This window comes from Limulus polyphemus, unplaced genomic scaffold (genome assembly GCF_000517525.1).
Source record: "Limulus polyphemus unplaced genomic scaffold, Limulus_polyphemus-2.1.2 Scaffold661, whole genome shotgun sequence".
NCBI classification, from domain to species: Eukaryota; Metazoa; Arthropoda; class Merostomata; order Xiphosura; family Limulidae; genus Limulus; species Limulus polyphemus.
This window is the reverse complement of record NW_013666271.1, coordinates 49,812-59,621: the sequence shown is the minus strand read 5'-3', so window position 1 is coordinate 59,621 and position 9,810 is coordinate 49,812. Positions and strand designations below refer to the sequence as shown.

Here is a 9,810-nt window from a genome sequence, read left to right as displayed (position 1 = left end):
GTGGGTTCCTCGTCACCGAATTTACTCTTATCTTTGTTTATGTAGCATCAACAGAATCAGACATTACAACAAAGGACTGAACCCTACTAGGTGGTCTGCTGGAATAAATGTATTAAATGCTGTAGAATTACGTTATTTGGACATATTGAAAGCTTTGACAGAGTTAGCATTAAAAAAGTACAAAACGAGACGTGAGAGAAGCTATGCGAATATTATAATCCTCAGTGAGTTCGTCGAAAAGTCCTTTAAAATTTTGGTTGGCACTTTCCCGAAACTCTAGAAACTATTCCCAATTTTCTAGTAAATTCAACAGTTTTTACTTTTAGTTATTGATACATTAATCTATGATCCTTCAAATCTGACACAGTAAGTTTTAACGCTGCATTTGTTTCGAATTATTTTTCTGTGATATCTGTGACGCGTAATTAATTTTTGAAAATATCTTGCAGAGCATTACACTTATAAATACAAACTCAAAATTCGACGTGATGTCTTCGTATTGACAATATCTACATTGCGACTAAAAACAGTGACTTTGAATATTTCTTTTCTGTTGGTGAGACTATAATCCTCAGCGAGTGAGGATTAGTGAGTGAATATGAATACTAGATACAGACACGTTTGCCCCCCAGTGACACAGCGGTATGTCAGTGTACTTACAACGCTATTAACCCGTGGTGGGCAGAGCACGGATAGCCCATTGTGTAGCTTTGTGCTTAACTACAAACAAACAGACAGACACGTTTTACCGGAATGGACAGAATGACGAAGTTTTATAGTTTTATAGAACCAGAAAACACTTTGAACAAAAACTGAAGCTGACATAACGAGATCGGCAAAATATTTGCAACTCATCTTTAAAGAGGATTTGTGTAGACGATTTCCATTACAGCTGATAAATGCAACTTCCTTCATTAAAAACGATATTCATGAAACAACAAGCCTGAAGGAATTAGTTGATTTACTGTTATTTAAATATAGCTTCATAGAAAGTGATTTTTCAGAAGTAAATACAGCGATTTCACCTTTTTTTTTTTACTTTACCAGTGACTTTAGCGACGGGGGAACAATCATTTAGTAAACCAAAACTTATAAAAACTTATTTAAGAAGTAACATGAACCGAGAACGCTTAAATAATCTTTCCCTTCTAGTTATCGAAAGTAAACCAGCCAAAGATTTTCGATCTAAAATATCTCATTGATGTTTTTGCGTCCCCAGTGGCACAGCGGTATGTCTGCGGACTTACAACGCTAGAATCCGTGTTTCGATACCCGTGGTGGGCAGAGCACAGATAGCCCATTGTGTAGCTTTGTGCTTTATTAATTACAAACAATTGATGTTTTTGCCAATAAGAAGACCAGAATAATGAAAATTTAGGCTTTCAATTTTTCGTGCTTGTGTTCTTGTTCTTCTATTTTTTATTTAAAAAAAACCGTTTTATTTTAACAGTGTATTCTCTGCTTTTTTTTGGGGGGGGGGGTTATAAAGTTTTGCAGAGAGAGCGGGAGGAATAGTAGTTACTCTATTGACTGACACTTCAGTAACATAGCCCGATGATTGTCCCGGTACTATATTTTTTGCTTTCATTTTGAAAGATAGTGTTAACGTTATGTGTTATTATGCAGCTTAGTTTATCCCGTGTAATGTATGATACGATTCGCATCAATTTTAAAGAACATTCTGAAGATTCTTCTATTTACAAAGATGAACATCTTACGAGCATTTATTATCAGTTATGGGTTATATAAACGTAATTTTAAAGATGTATGTAACTAGAGAATATTATATTCCAACAAAAAGCTTTTAATGTAGCCATATTTTATGTAATTATACAAACAATCTTCTTCATTTTAATGTTTTCAATAATTTTGTGTTACATTCACTAATTGTTGTCTATATCTAGAGAAACTTAAAGTGACTGCATAACGTAAGAATCTCTTGACCCTACCTTTTTTACCTCTCCCAATCTGGGTTAAAAGTCTGTGGCGAGGACTTGGACAAAATAAGGTTATACTGAGTCGCCGAAAAGTTTGGTACGTGAATGTGTTCAGACAATATATCCGAGTTTACTAGTTGATTATATGTAGGACATATACCGGTTTTAATGGGCTATTGGCGTCAGAGTAGATTAGCGGAATTCCAAAAAAAAAACAACGTCAGATTCAACGGTATAAACAACTTGGTAATATAGGCGTGTTCCTACGTTTGAAGGCTTTGTTTTGCTAACGTGTACCGCAAGACTATTCGGACAATGTTGAACCTAATAGAGTTGTTACCCTTGGGTTGCTTAACTTGTAACATAAAAATAAACTCGCTAAGGATTAAACACGTGCTACATTCTTGTTGTTTATGTAGGGCAACATTGGAGAACAATTACTATAGAAATATAAAAGTAGTTTATACATATTCGTGTAATAATTATTTTTATTTTTCGCGATACTTGGAAAGAGCTGGAATAAGAAGTTTTAGACAGAGATTGGAATGGAGCTGCTTTATTCCAATGTCATGTGATGATGAAGAACAATCTTGTTTTTCATTGTGAAGTGTTTAATTATATGCAATAATATGTGCTCAACGTTGCCAGTAAATTGTGATTAGTGTGGTTGAATTCTTACTTAAGTCGACGCATGTTTCTTTATATAAGGAAAGTTGATTTTGTTCAAACTATACAAGTTTGGGTTTCTTACAAAATCACACTTGGCTTCTTCATTTTATTATAATTCTCACCTTAGTGGTGTGCATTTCTTTATTTTTTTAAAATCAAGGAGAAAACAAAAAGATAAGATGCACATGTTTTGTTTTTCTCTAATAGCTACGGTAGAATAACATCGTGTTTTTTACTATTGCGGGATTTAAATAAGTTTCACGATTTTATTTAAACTAATTAATTATTTACATCTCTTGAACTACTGAATGTGGTAATTCTCAGCCATAGAACTTGTTTATCAGCTCTGAGCTTGGTCATTCTCAGCCATAGAACCTGGTTATCAGTCCTGAGCTTGGTCATTCTCAGCCATAGAACCTGGTTATCAGTCCTGAGCTTGGTCATTCTCAGCCATAGAACCTAGTTGTCAGTCCTGAATTCGGTCATTCTCAGCCATAAAACCTGGTTGTCAATCATGAGCTTGGTCATTCTCAGCCATAAAACCTGATTGTCAGTCATGAGCTTGGTCATTCTCAGCCATAAAACCTGGTTGTCAGCCCTGATCTTGATCATTCTCAGCCCAATAATGTAGTCGTTCTAAATCTTATGATATAGTCGCTTTTAATCTTAGAGTTAAATATTCGAATGTGTCTTAGGATTAAGAATAGTCCGGTTTCGAATGTGTCTTAGGATTAAGAATAGTCCGGTTTTGGGGCTGAAACTCATCTGGCTTTAAAGATGAGAATAAAAATTACCTGAGGTAGAGGATAACTATGTACTGGGGTGGAGAATAGAGATTCACTTCTCAACTTTAGAACTTAGTTATTCTAAACCTCAGAACTTAGTCTTTCTCATCTTTAAAGCCTGTTTATTCTCAACCCAATAATTGACTGTCTGGATTGTTATCATCCCTAAAATCGAATCAGTTTTTGCGCTAGAGCTTAGTTGTTCTTAATTTTAGAGTATTTAGTAATTCGCAACCCCTGATTCTAGGCATTCCTGTACCTACCAAAAACCCAACCTATGATTTCAACCCTTCATTGTAGCCATTATCAGCTGTTGAGCCTAGTCATTCTCAACACCTAGGATGTATTTATTCAACCCGTCTAGTCATGTTTGGCCAAATGACTTGATCATTTTTAGGTAACAATCCGGTTCTTTTGAACCTTAGTTATTCTGACAGCCCTGGCCATTTTCAACTGAAAGAAACCAAGAAATGCACATTTCTGAACTAATATTGCCAAACTTTTAGCCATTGTTAATTCATTCGTGTGGGAAAATGCTACACTTTGTTATGTTGCTGTCCGTTAGTATCCTTTATGACGGGTGACAGACAGGTGATGATCTGGAGAAAGTGTGTGTTTCAGCAACATTCAGAGGCTGTTAAAGTAAAATGACCTAGAGGTGTCAGAGTGCACGTACAACAAAACTATTTTTATTTTTAACCAAAAAGATGTACCTTACCTGTTAAGTTACAATATTGATTGGAGTTTTCTACTTCTGTATTTAAAAAAAACATCATTTGAAAACGTATAGGAACAGCATGTTTATCTCTCATCTTCACAGCTTATAAAGTTAAGGTTCTGTATTTTTCAAATTGTAACTCGTCTTTTTTAAGCCTACTGCTTGAACCATTTCCAGTGTTAAAAGAAATATCAGTTTTGTCCACCCGTGTTAAAATCATGCGCATGTGGGGGACGTATCGAGGGTGAGACTTCGCTGCCTGACTAATTGGAGATACGAGCGCGTAGATACAGTGCCGAGTCTCTATGTGGCAAATATTACCTCCATGAGCCATTGTTAAAATTGGGTTTTAGTTTGGTTTTAATGTTTTATGCAAAGTTACGTTATTGTTAAATCTTAATTCTGATGTAATTAGTGTTTGTTTTGAATTTCGCGCAAAGCTATACGAGGGCTATCTGCGCTAGCCGTCCCTAATTTAGCAGTGTAAGATTAGAGGGAAGGCAACTAGTCATCACCACCCACCGTCAACTCTTGGGCTATTCTTTTACCAGCGAATAGTGGGATTGACCGTCACATTATAACGCCCCCACGGCTGAAAGGGCGAGCATGTTTGGTGGGACGGGGATTCGAACCCGCGACCCTCAGATTGCGAGTCGAGTGCCCTAACCACCTGGCCATGCCGGGCCTGTAATTAGTGACTGATTATCGAGGTATATAAACTCACGGCATATTTATATATGTGAGACTACCATACTCTTCTTTCATCGTACTTATGGAACTACCCTTTCTACAAACGTTCTTGGCTAATCCTTCCGTATCAAATGCGCCTCAATAGTTATCTCAACAAAATTTTAGGAACAAAGTTGCTGTTGCTGAAGACAAAATCAAGACAACCTGTTGCAGGACACACTATGTGTGTTATTAACAGGAGTGATAGTTTAGCGATTTTCCACCTTCTGTATCTCAGACTGTGGTAATACAGACTATCAAATATTTTAGAGGATGTGCTCTACTGGAACCTTACCTAACTTACCAAATTCCAAAGCAACATATTGAGAAATACCTGAGATATAACATCTCCAATTTTGATTGAGTTTCTTTTCATTTCTTCGCACCAGAACTACGGAAACTTTATTTGATAGAAAAACATATTTAACTTTTAGGAAATTTTGTTCAAGTTTGGTACACCGATAGATCTTTACAACCTACAATTAGGAGTCTCATTTGATGTAAATATAAACCACATGTGCGAAGTTATTCAACAAAAACGTTCAAATTTGACGGAAATTTTTGCGCACGCCTACGCAAAACGTCACCTGAACTATCGGTCTAACATTTTTACTGCAGCGTCACCTAAGAGTAAAAGTGGAACTCTTTTGTTTTTTTTGTCATTCGGATTAAAGGCGTCCGATTTATAGCAGCAGAACTATAAGGTGAAAAACGTGCAGATACTCATGTATCTGGTTAGGCCAAGCAAACCTGATTAGCAGTTTCCAGCTCAAGTTTTCAAAACAGTCATATGGATGGACAGTTATTATTAATTATTCATTGCCAACTTCTCAGCACAAATTTACTACATTTTATGAAATTATCCTAATTAAAGAACATTTAGCTTCACGTGATATTAGCTTAAGTAATTAATATTAATAATGATGTTTGATACGGCTGTACGGATTGCACGGGGATGATGACAAGAAACTGTTAATATAAATTCCATGGCATTACTATAAAGGAAGCTGTTAACACTATTTTAGAGAAGAAAACTAACACCATATACTTTAAAGAATCGCGTTGGTTCTGTAAGGTATAGGTCTGTTCCTAATAATAGGGTTGCGATCCCAAAGCTAATGTTGGTTACTATCGAGTGTCACTTTGTCATTTGGTGTGGTTTGTTGGTGCGTATTGACAAAAAGTCATGATATCTAATCAAAAACACCTTATGTGTGAAAAAAAAAAATGTGCCCAAAAAAGGATTGAGTGTGCGACTTAATGGAATGATATAAAAATTGGCGGCCAAACTGGTAACTACACTTATAGTATTGATAAGAATTTTACAGTAAATATTCATTCATTAATTAGCCAGGCCGCGTATTTTGTTTTACCCATCAGCATGCCCCAAGTTGAACAAAAATTGCACTGAAGTGAATCAGCACATATTTACAACACGTGATTAGCACGTGCTACTTATTTCTGAACAAACTATTAGAACGAACCTACATTATTATTGTATAATAAACGACCCTGTTGTGCACTTTCACTTGTTGTTTGGAGACTACATTCCTGCAGAATGTTTTAACTGCAGGTGTAAAACAGACTCGTAAGGAATATTGGTAAGTAATTTTAGCTTCGTGATATAAGCATTAAAAACTATATAGGTATTTATCTCGAATTACCTCTTTTATCATAAATGAACAAATGTGTCACCAAAGTGTGTCACCAATACTCCGTGACTGACATATCAGATAATTTCTGATTCTCTGTTTGTTTATTCTTCTTTTTTCGAACCCGCCGTGTGAGCTAGAAAATTGGCGAGAGGAGAATAATGAGATACAACTCTCAGAATACCAAAACCGGCAGTCGGTTTAAGTTAAACGATTCTTCAAACTTTTAAAACGAGTTTCTGACAAAGTCAACTGAAACTTTTAAATAAATATCCTATTTTCTTCTGATTCCTCATCTACATACAATCAATTACACATTTACAAAAGAAACTTTATTAAAAAAGAAAACATTAAAAGTACGCATCGCGTCCCAAATGTTAATGTAATGATACTTATAGAATGGTACCTTATGCAACACATAGACTAAACGGCGAAATCAGAGACATCTAAAGCTCAGACAGAGCCACTTCTTCATAAGAACTGCTGATAAGGGTGAGGGGCAACTAGTCAGCAGCCCCACAGCTTCTCTTAACTGTGTGGAAAAATTGACTGTCACAGTTCTAACGATCCACGGCTGAAAGTACAGAACGTTACTGCTCATCGATGTATGCTTTCCATACGCAGCCCAACATTTAATTTAAAAAGATCATTAAATATATAAAACAATTTATATATATTTTGGTTGATAATGCAATCAAAGATAATGTTTAAACGTTCGAGGCTTTTGTTTCACTATATAGTTTCTCGCTAATATTTTGTTAATCAGAAATCTAAGTACGTATTCAAATTTATTTTTAGCTGCAAGGTTAAAAAAAATGTTGATTTAAGAGATTGCCACTAGATAACGCTAGTAGTCAAATTCAGCTTGTTTCAGAATTTTCGCGCAAAGCTAACAAAAATAACTGCCTACGAATAACCATACCTAATTATGAGCTGATTTATAGTGTTACGTATTTGAGTTTCAACTGGTCTGAAACTGAGCCAAATGATACTTTAAATTTAGTAGTTAAATTGTACTTTGGATTTAGTAGTTAAGTAAAAGCTGATATATAGTCAGTTTATAATATTCCAACAAGATTGATACACACAGTTTTCTTTTTTTAACACAAATACGTGTTAATATACACAAAACAATAAAATTGACAATAACAGTTATTATAAATAGTTATTACAAACAATGATTTATAAACAAAAGTTTCACAAACTTACAAGCAATATAAAGTCTTCTTTCTAGTCTGGAACTTTCTTGATGTCTTATCGAGGGTTTACGATAAGCGAGTTAATTACGAGTTGATGTACATACGATTCACTTAACGGGAAGCTAGCTAGCTTTGTCCTTCGTTATTTACCGGTCACACACACTGAGCTCTCCACGATGAATTTATATAATGTTTTTGTAAAAATATTAATGTCCGATGAGAATCCACTGAAGTTAAATGACTTGTAATGTTCGAACTTTGTAAATTCTCCTGGTAAAATATCTGAATTTTTCCGATTGATAAGCGTTGAAACAATCACAATTATAGTTTCCAAAGTTTATATAACACTGACTTATAATAATAGATACTTTATTTTGGCGCATTGCGTTGGTTATACTTATAGTCGTGTGGAGGCATTCTAGAAATTTAAGTTCTACGTAACAATATTGAACTACATTTAAGCGTTTACGTATACACATATTATTGATTCTTACTCTCGAGAATCTTCTACAACTTTGGAGAATAGGCGGGAGTTTCACAATACATATTTAACACTATAAGCTATGCATGTTTTATAATATAATTTAATCTGAACAAATGTTGATATTAAAATAAATATATAATAACAAATTCGTTACAATAGGGAGAGAAGCTAATCAACAGCATCCACCACCAACTCTAGGACTACTGTTTCCTGAATGAATAGCGGAATTTGACTGTCACTCTTATAGCATACCCACGGTTCCAAAAGTCGGAGAAGATTTTGCTGTTAACCACAAGTTCACAACTGAACCCTCAAATTTTGTAAATTATTGTTAGAGACTTGAAAATTACATAAATCATTTATAATTTACTGTATTTCTATAACTGATACTTTGGAAACAAGCACACTTAAGTTTGTGTGTTTGTTGAATTTCGCGCAAAGCTACACTAGGGCTATATGCACTAGTTTTCCCTAATATAAAATTATAGACTAGAAGGAAGGTTGCTAGACGACATCATTTACTGCCAACTTTGGAGTTACTCTTATGAGACCAAATAGTGAGGATTTGGCTGTCAACTTATAATGCCCCAAAAAGTGGAGCGAGAATAAAAATTTTTGGTAGTAACGATGCGCGAATCACGCAGCCTCAGAACGATAGTCCAGCGTTAACCACTGGGTTATATCCGTTCTCACAGTTAAGAAAAGTGAAATTTAATGTACATGTTAAAAAGAATAAAAGTGTTGATAACTAGAAAATTATCCTTTTACAATGGTTATCAAAACTAAAGCTGTATTTCCAGATCTAGTTTATCTTTGAAGAAATCATGAACATCAGTTATTATATTGTAGCTTTGGGAACAAAGGATAGTTATGTGTTTCAATACTCTGGAATTGTTTAAAAACTATCTCAGTTTATTTTGTGTTGTAGGTTACGTTTTTAATATTTTAATTTTAGATGTTTGCTGGAGAGAACATTTTAAGTCACGTGCTGAGCACGTAGCTCAGTGTCCTGGAATTTTATTGAGAAAAATTAGAATAAAGAGGAAGAAAATAAAAGCAAAAAGGTTGTTTGTTGTTTTAGAGCAAAAACAATGGACTATCTACCCGTCTCCACCGCGGGTATTCGAACCCCGGATTTTAGCGTTGTGACTTAACACTGTCTCACCGTGTGACAGACAGAAGAAGGAGAAAGCGACATTAATTTAAGAGTAATGACAAGAATGAGATAGGGCGCGATTTGGCCCTAAGGGATTTGAATCTGTACGATACCACAAAGTATTTCCCGTACTTTAAGCTGTGAGTGCATTATAAGAGTATTTCATAATTCGTTAGCATGGATTGTGTGTGGGGGGAGGTAAGATGTTGCTGAATAGTGTTACGTATTAGAATTTTGAATGGTCCGAAGCCGAGTTAAATAATTTAAATTTAGTAGTTAAATTGTACTTTGGATTTAGTATTTAAATATATACCGATATATTTGCCAACAAGATTGATACACACCGTTTTCGTTTATAACACAAATACATTTTAATATATACACAACAGTACAACTTACAATAACAATTATTACAAATAGTTACAACAAACAATGATTCATAAACAAAAGTTTCACAAACTTACAAACAATACGAAGTTTT

At 34.8% G+C, this 9,810-nt stretch overlaps 1 protein-coding gene across 2 annotated transcripts in view; it reads right to left on the bottom strand.

Annotated features, from left to right (window-relative positions):
- LOC106459787 (early nodulin-75-like) overlaps positions 1–2,067 on the bottom strand; it is a 26,478-nt gene extending 24,411 nt beyond the window's left edge. Inside the window, exon 1 of one of the 2 annotated variants that reach the window (XM_022386328.1) lies at positions 1,950–2,067. The gene's annotated coding sequence lies outside the window, so the exon portion shown is untranslated. The remainder of the gene's footprint in view (positions 1–1,949) is intronic. The other variant, XM_013919446.2, reaches the window with a different exon arrangement.
- Between the last annotated feature and the right edge of the window lie 7,743 nt (positions 2,068–9,810).